General features: G+C 38.0%; 1 protein-coding gene and 1 non-coding gene across 12 annotated transcripts in view; both read left to right on the forward strand.

The window, feature by feature from the left end:
• Trpm3 (transient receptor potential cation channel subfamily M member 3) overlaps positions 1–9,376 on the forward strand; it is a 934,047-nt gene that overhangs the window by 296,987 nt on the left and 627,684 nt on the right. The gene's annotated exons all lie outside the window — the stretch shown is intronic.
• On the forward strand, positions 6,327–6,447 carry LOC116104140. Its single transcript, XR_004123700.1, has one exon. It is a non-coding gene; the product is annotated as a 5S ribosomal RNA (ribosomal RNA).

Genomic DNA, 9,376 nt, shown 5'->3' on the forward strand with positions numbered 1-9,376 from the left:
CCCGCCAGCCTGCCCACTTTGAATGTCAACTGTTGCCTGGTGACTTTTACTTTTTGTGCTGATTCCCCAAGCTCTTTCTGTCTTCCCAGTTCTCCAGCACCCAAGACTGGATCCTTGAGAGTGTCCTTGACCACTACCGCCCTGTGCACTGAGCTGCCAGCTGATGTGGATTGTCTCAGGAATTGTCTTATTCATGCCCAAGCTGCTGCTATTTCTCACTGAAGTCATTTTAGGTTCTCGGAGATCAGCAGACTCTCTTCCCTGAATTTGGCTTTTCAACAGTCTGGCATTTGAAATAGGGTTTCTGTTTGGCTATTTTTTACTTTTATTAAATATTCTGAGAGGTAACCTTTTAGTAACCTATATTTGCTTTTTAGTACACTAGAATTACGTGGTGCACATGAAACCTAAGGAGGCTAAAATGGTAGTAACTAGCTACCGAGTACAGAGAGAGCATTAATTAAAGTGTCTCACAGCTAAATCTTCTCTATTAAGGAGATAAATTAGAACTGTTGGAATTTACAGAGGCCAATTTTGAGACGGCAAAATAAATCCTATTTTTAATTGTACCCTGAAAGTAGGTTGATGTAATTGTAGGCAAATGTCAGTAAATTCTGTGAAACTAGTTATTTATATAAACGGCTATTACGTGGGGTGCAATTCAAGCTTTGTTGTTATTCTTGAAAGTCACTGTTTGCCTTTCTTTTTATTTCTATTTAATTCCGATTTTAAATCCACGTACCAAGTGTATGAAGGGGCCACACCTTAAAGGTTGCTGCTGATTTTGCATGCAATGGTCTGGTGACCAGTCTCTCATTTCACTGACTTTTCTCCATTCAAAAATCCAAAATTTGGACCAGCAAGATTTTTTTAGTAGGTAAAAGCTACCAAGACTGATAGCCTGAGTTCAAATCCTGGTACCCACTTAGTAGAAAGCGACAACCAACTCCCAAGAGTCACCTTCCACAAAACATGTTATGGTACATCCCACCCTACCACACCCACATCACACACACATGCACAGGCATTAAAATTTTCTTACACAATATTCAATTATATTTTATTTAATTGTTTTTGTATGTATAAAAACCAATTAAATCCAAAATGTGACCAGTGTTGTTCATGGATTTATGAAGTGTTCTTTTCTTTTTAATTGTTTTTTCTTAAATATACATATTTTGGAGCTTAAAAAAATAAATAAAAATCTAACCACCAAGGGCAGATCAGGAAGCATTATTTTGTTTGTTTGTTTGTTTGTTTGTTTGTTTTTCCAGACAATGTTTCTTTGTGTAGCCTTGGCTATCCTGAGACTAGCTCTGTAGACCTGGCTGGCCTTGAACTTACAGAGATCTGCCTGTCTGTGCCTCCCAGGGACACAAGAAGCATTCTTGATAGTGACAGAACTTGTGTTTCAGAAATTACTTTTCTACCCACTGTCGATCAGATTACACTAAGTAATATCAAAAAAACCAAATAATTCACATTTTCCAGGAATCACTTTCCTAAGCCTCCTCCATCTAAGGATGATTAAATAATGTTGTTCAAAACCTCAGTCATGCTTACATCTGATTTGTCTACTGGTAATTTAAGGTCCTAGCTCATGGAGAAAATAAAAGCCGGTCTTCACTATTGTGGCTAAATTGTCTTAACTCTTCTCCAGTACTGGAAATTGCCCCACACTGCACAGCCTGTTGTCTCTTGCAAGAGCTGCTCCAATCCCTGTGCGCTTTGATTGTTGTCCCATTCTTATTTTCTCCTGAGCCTTTTCAATCAAAGCCCTTCTAGTTACCCATACTCTGTGCTTCTAAATCCTTCTTGGCCATTCCCTGAGGAGGCTCCTCATCACACAAAGGCTCGCCCTTGCACCTTCCACCTCTTTATAGTTCCTCTTTCCCACTCTTCCCATGTTCTCCATTACTGACTTGCATGAAGTCAACACACATGCAAGTTCTTCTTGGTTCTTACATCATCTTAACATTTCCTAGGGGTTTATGTTTCTGTTCCCTCAGGAACAACCATGAGGCACCTGATGGCTGGTGGAGAATAATCTTTGCTTATCTTTACATATCATCAACACTTCCCAGTCTAGCCAAAAGAACCCTTCAAAAGTTCTTCTCCCAGAATCGTCTTTGATCTCGTGCTGTAACACCATGGATACCCTGCGGTGGTGGCCACAGCTCTCCTCATTCTATTCCAGTAACCTCGGCTCTTCTCTCCAGTACTGGAGCCACTGAGTCTTGTTCATCTTCCACAGTCCTCTTTAGTGCCATTGACCTTCTCCAAACACACAACTCAGAGGCAATCAAGCATACTCTACATGACTAAATTATACTCTTGCAGTGAGCACACTACTTTAATCACTAGCAGGTCACTTTCATTTTCTCTATTAGCTAGACTCCCTTCCCTCTTCCCCGCCCTAAGCACTTAGCAGAACACTGTGTCCATAATAGGAACTCCAAGGCATTTGCAGAGATGGAATTACCTGATATTCTGGTACTCAAATGGCTTGTGTTTTAAAGTGATCTTTACAATATCTTTGACATTTTTTTTAAAATAGCCCTGGCTTTCCTTGAACCCACTCTGTAGACCAGACTGGCCTTGAACTCAGAAATCTGCCTACCTCTGCCTCCCAAGTGCTGGGATTAAAGGTGTGCACCACTACTGCCCTGCTCTCTTTGACATTTATAATGGGAAGTAAAATACAGTTCAGATCACAGAGCTCATAGTAGCAGGAGCAGAGTTAACAATTATAAAAGCAACTCATACCAGGGATATGATAAATGCTGTTCATATCAAGGTTACTAGCAATACTAGCAATGGTAGCAATGGTAGCAATGGGCTTCTTTTCCCTGACAGGTTCTGAATTGAATACTGCATTAATCAGTTTTCAGACAACCAATTTACATAGCATTCCTGTTTCAAAATTCATGATCTTTTGCTGCTACTTCGTTCTGATGACAAAAGTCAAGCCTAAATTAATAGATATTGCTCTTTATTTAAGCTGGCAAGGAACAGGTTTTCAGAGTACTACTGAGTTTATCCAGGTTGTTTGGCTCTGGGAGCCTAGGTATTTCCTAAGTCAGCTGGCCATTTACTAGATCCAGCCTCTAGACCTGGAAGTCCCCTAGAGATCTTTGCCAGTTCTCTTCTGTAGCATTAGTGATCTAGACTGTGTATCAACATTCCCTCAGGGTATTTCATCAGTGGTCACAGCTGTGCTTTGTGCATACCCAGTACCTTGTACTTTTGAAGATAAGCCATAACTCGAAGCTAAAATGTTACTTTCCATATCTCACTGCTACACTAACAATATTCAGAACTGTTAAGAGGCAATGATTTCCCTAGTTGTCATATGGGCAATGTGGGTTATGTTTTTGTCTTGAAATATCCTTCCAAAAGCAATAACACATGAGTCACCCTGACTTTCTGTGCTCACTGTCATGGTGAGCAGCACTCTATAGCACTGTGGGGTGTCTGATAAAGCCAGTACCCTGGGTAAAATCATGGGACTTACTTTTTCCCTCGAACCTTTAAAAATAATATTAGTTCACATAAAGTCCAAGCTAATCTTTTTCTCAAGTGTTTAAATATATGACAAATCTGCGTGTACCTCTCAGGATGCTTCTATCTCTGCCTCTTTTTATTTTTTATTTTTTTTCACCAAAGCAGCTTAGAGTTCCTGACATTTCCAACCAAGTGAGATAATGAAGCTTCAATATGTCACATCCCAGAATTCCTAACCCCCCCCCCCAAAAAAAAAGATCAGCTGAAAAAAATTTCCATCTGGGGTTATTTTTATTGGGTTAATTTTATTTTATATTGAAGTAACTGAAGTTTTGGCTAGATATTGTTAAGGACAGCTACTCAAAGTAGTTACATAGCTCAACAGGGAGAAACATTGTATATTTGATGGTCTAAACACTAGAGATTTCACATTTAAAGCTGTGAAACAAGAGAGCTGTGGAGTTGGGTGCTGCAGGGTCTATTTGCAAGCCCTTGAATTTGGTTGAGATAGACAATGTATTGTCAACTTACATCCCATTCCAAAGAAGTGATTCTTTGGAGGCAATTTCCTGGTTTTGCTTTTGTTGTGCAAATTGAAAGTTAACTGAGATCATCTTAAAAGCTTTGCAAAGAAAGGAAATAATTTATAAAGTACCCAAGGTTCATAAAAGGGCCAGTGATTTGACAAGTGATGAAAGGACGGTCTACATCATAATAAATTTTAGCATAGAAAATGTAGTGTCCTGCTAGAAGACAAAGGAGTTCAATTAAAATTTTGTTCCCAGAAGGACCAGTATCCCACTGTATGAATTTTTTCTCAGCAGACTGATCTTCAGATGGTTAGATTATGCATCCCTTTAGTTTGACCCAGAAATGTCAGTACTTATCCCCACTTACAAGATCTCATTCTGCTAACTTTTATTTATTTACTTATTTTGCAAAGTCTTCCAAAGAATAAACCACCATGTTAAATTCCCATCTTTGCTTCAAATTAGGGAAGACATATTCATTATTGTTAATTTTGAGGGTATTTAATGCAAATATTAAAATGCTGACATTGTCATAAACTACCTGTACCAGAGACAATAATGACTTGGATAAAAGATTAGTTGACTAAAGTCACAAGGTACTGATGTTGGCTAACAATCATGGCTAGAATGATTTCAACTCTTTCACTGATTCAAGCTGTTTATCTAATGCTCATTATAATAAACAGTATGTCAAGTATAGAGAAGTAAATAGCTCATAAGTCCTACCCTACAGGAATTGGGGGCTAATGCCCCTACAAACATTCCTAAAATGTGAGTCATGAGTCATGACAGATGTGGGGAGTCATTAAAAAAAGCTATCTAAAGGTATAGTAGACAAAAACTAATTCATAATCAAGTGTCTCATGAATCTGAGTTGCTTTAAGCAGCATCTGATTGAGTTACCATACGACTTCACTGAAGCCTTGGTTCTAAACACACACATGAAGAATGCTGCTTGAAACACCTCAGCTCTGTTCCAGAATGTCTGTGCTATGCATTGCACTGTGTTTCTGTACACACAAAGTTCTTTGATCTTACAGTAACATGATGGCTACATTATTAAAAAAAAATAAAAACATTGCTTTTTTCTGGTATTATTCCTCAGCATGTATCAAATCTATAGATCATGTTGTTATGTTGTGACCTTCAGTTCTTAAAACTGCTGTGTGAGTTGCTGACACTAGTTTGACAATAAATAGCAAAGTGTATTTTAAAGTTTCTTAAATGGTATACCAAACATAACTCTGCCATTTTGTATTTTGTGTTTATGTAAAACAGTTATCTTACTGTTGTTACTGATAAAAAACTAAATATAAGTAACACCAAAAATTAATACAGATGGTCTATACTCAGTAATACAAGATAGTCAGCAACAATTTAATTCTTCACATAAGAATGAGCAAACACACTATCTCATAAGTAGGTAAATTTGCTTTCATCTTTATTAGATGATAAAATAACACATACACTAAAGCATTGTCTAAAAATAATATTCACTGGGATTCACCTCCTGTACTGAGACACAAAAGAATCAGAGTGTTCTATTCACGGCACTTGGAGAGAACTTTGAGAGAAATGCCAAGTTTCAACTTGTTGGGTTAAAATATTAACACATAATTCACCAAGATTCGATTCATTTGGCATTAACAAAATACTTAAGCAGCAGCCTTTGCCTGGGCAAATGTGCTCTTAGGAGCTGTAGCATTCACCTTTAAATGCATGGCTGTTTGTATATTATATCCAGAAAACAATGGTTTTTAAATTATAAAGCGGATCCTTCATTAATTACACAAGCTTTTCTAAAAGTTCTTGTACATATCTTGGTTTTGTTCAATAAGAAGTTTTGTATATATTGAATCAAACTATTCCTATGACCCATAAGAGTGCTTCCTGATCAAACTATTCCTATGACCTGTAAGAGTGCTTCCTGAACTTGCTGAGGATAGTTCTAGGATCCTTGACCTATAAAGCCACAGATAGCTTTTTATTCAGTTAAACAGGAATTTGTTTTCTGAAGTGCCAATAATAATTACAATTATCAGAACCAGAAAATATTACATGCCACTATTTTTATATGTATGTTTTGTCTAGTTAAAATATAATGTATAATTAAGTGATTTATAAATTAAAACACCATTTTATTTGTATTCTTATTTATATTCTTATATACCTGGAACCCATAAAATGTTCTCATATAAAAAGGAGTCATGAAAAGAAACGTTTAAGAAGCTTCAGTTGGCCCGGCTTCTCTTCCCCAGAAAGTCATTTTGAAGATTAAAACAAAAATAAAATGTCTACGGCCATACCACCCTGAACGCGCCACCGATCTCATCTGATCTCGGAAGCTAAGCAGGGTCGGGCCTGGTTAGTACTTGGATGGGAGACCACCTGGGAATACCAGGTGCTGTAGGCTTTAAAACAAAAAAAATTACCCCCAAAGTCTAAATACTAATTTGATGACAAGGGAGAAATTATTTTTAAATTAGTAATATACATATATACAAGATCTATATTTATAATATAAACTTATAAAATAATTTATAAAATGTAACATCTGGTTCATATGGGAAAATGAATCTTCACATTTCTGCAATGCATTCAAAGATATGTGAAATTATCCTTCTGAGTTATATTTAGATGCCTTAAAAGTCTCTTCAAATCCTTGACAAAGGAATGAAACTTTTCAAGCAAATAAATTGTTATGTAGAAAACGTTATAAATAAATCCCACAGTCTGTTCCAACTAATTTTATTTTATAAATATGATAAAATACCTTTTAAATTTGACCAAAACCTAAATAGGCAAAGCTACTTTGTTTTTGAGAGACAGTATTATTATATAGCTTGGGTGGTCTGGAACTCACTATATAGACCAGGCTGGCTTTGAACTCACAGAGATCACCTGAGATTCAAGAAGCGCATTACCACAACAGGTTGGTAAAGCCATGTTTGAAAATACCAATTCATCAGATCACATCATGCTTATATAGATTAGTTTAAAAGCATACATTTTATGTTTGTTAATATTGATTTTTCTTTGATTATTAGTGTATGTGTGTATGTGTGTGTGTGTGTGTGTGTGTGTGTGTGCAAGCATATAAATACAATCTGCTGAGTCTGTCTTTGGTACATGAGTGTGCATGCTCTCAGAGCTGACCTCAGCACTGGATAATTAATTAGGGAGCTCTCCCTGGGAGAGGCTACTTCTCCTTCTCTCACCATGTAATAGTCGCCTGGAGACGCTTGTCTAGGGTGATACTTTAGGAGTTTATCCCCTTCCATGTTAGCATGGCCTTCGATGTTGTCACCATTCCTGTCTTGGTTTATGTGTCCATTTCTAAGGAAAGACTATCACAGAGGGCTTCCTGGTACTCTGGCTCTTATAGTCTTTCTGCTCCTTTATCTTTAATGTCCCGTGGGCCATGGACGCAAGAGTTATGATGTAATTTGGGGCTGAGCTCCACAGGTACTGTTGTGTCCTGTTGTGGTTTTCTGTGATGGCCTCCATTTGCTGTTGAGGAGCTACATTTGTCTGTGGGTATAATGATGAGAGTCATGTAGTAAGCAGCTAGGATGCTCTATAAAGGTGAGAATGGTAGAGTTCACGACCTTACTAGTCCCAGTATGCCGCTGACTTCACATCATCCTGCATATCTTGTCATACTGGCAATTGTCATGCTTCCTATGAAGCATGGCGCCTCTGGGTAAGGCTGTTCAGTTTCTTCCCTTTCTGGCCAGCTTTGCATAGGGTTTTCTGGTACCATGGAAGCTGGAATGCAAGAAAGAGATTTCAAGGTCAGATACAGCTCAAATCATCTGTTGACTAAGGTCTTTTGATGGGGAATCTTGTTTTGTTTAACAAATTTGCTAACATTTTTTAAAAACTCATTTTATAACTGTGGATCTGGACATGTATGTGGGGACCAGAGCTTGATGCCAGGTGCTTCCTCTGTACTCTCAATTTTATTCTCTAAAATAAAATCACTCGCTGAATCTAGAGCTCATTGATTAGGCTAGACTGACTGGCAGCAAGCTCAGAGGCCCTTTTGTTCCATTCCTGGAATTATAGGAGCTCTGGACTGCAATGGCCTTCCTGTGTGGAGATAGTAGATCTTAACAGATCCTCATGCTTGTATGCAGACACCTTCCTGACTGAGCCCTTCCTTTGTAATGTTTGAATTGCAAATTTATGGGACAATGTGGCTGTCTACTTTCCTGTAGAATGCTGAACTACAGTGAAAACCGCAATATTCGCAAGCATTCAAAACTGCCCTAAATGTTAAAATTGGAAGAGCTATGTGTTTTCAAGTGTTTATCTGTGGAAAACTTTGCAAAGCCCATCAATAATTATGTTAGCAAAGCTGTTCTGTTCTTCTACTGTGGGAAGTACAGTCAATAAAAAATGGATTAAAAGCACTGTGTGAAATGTTAAATACTCCATATTTGGAGGTTTTTTTTCCTTTGTGCTGCTGTTACTCTTTTATTTTCAAGGGAGGAAGACAAAAACACCATCTCGAAAGAGATGTGTGCTCTAATGCAGTCACACTCAATTCTTCAGCCCAAGATCTCTGGGATCCCATTGCATTGTGTTTTGCTGGGCACCGGTTCAATTGGTAGATGGCTTTATCAATGAAAATATTAATTCTTCTTAGGACAAGGGCTGGAGTACTTTTTAAGATGCTATTCAAAAATAACATCAATACTCCTGAAGTGCACTTGAAAGAGAGGCAACCCCAAGACCTCTCGGAAAGGAAAATGATTGTGTGAGCCAATTTACAGATTCCATGTTGGCGAAGCAGCCTTCCCTGTGAGAACACACTTGCATTTTCTTGGCCACTTTCACATGGTCCCATTGTTTAAAGTTCTCTACCATGTAGGAATACTTTGGGTTTATAAAGTCTCTTTAACAGATAAGTAACTCTTGCAAGTAAATCCACATTGTATCCACCTTGATGTTGACAATATTTAATCAGGGAGAATACAGAAAGAGCATGTCTTTAGAAACTGGTTGGGAAAAAAAAATGGGAGTTGTTTATGTTTGTTTGTTTGACTGATTTTTCTTCACTGTGGGGACCTGAGAAAGTAAGCCACAAAGTAAAGTAGGAAGATGTCTTAGTCAGGGTTTCTATTCCTGCACAAACATCATAACCATGAAGCAAGTTGGGGAGGAAAGGGTTTATTTGGCTTACTTCCACATTGCTGTTTATCACAAAGGAAGTCAGGACTGGAACTCAAGCAGGTCAGAAAGCAGGAGCTGATGCAGAGGCCCTGGAGTGATGTTCCTTGCTGGCTTGCTTCCCCTGGCTTGCTCAGCCTGCTCTCTTATAGAGCCCAAGACCTCCA

The sequence above is a fragment of the Mastomys coucha genome, unplaced genomic scaffold (assembly GCF_008632895.1).
Source record: "Mastomys coucha isolate ucsf_1 unplaced genomic scaffold, UCSF_Mcou_1 pScaffold21, whole genome shotgun sequence".
NCBI lineage: Eukaryota > Metazoa > Chordata > Mammalia > Rodentia > Muridae > Mastomys > Mastomys coucha.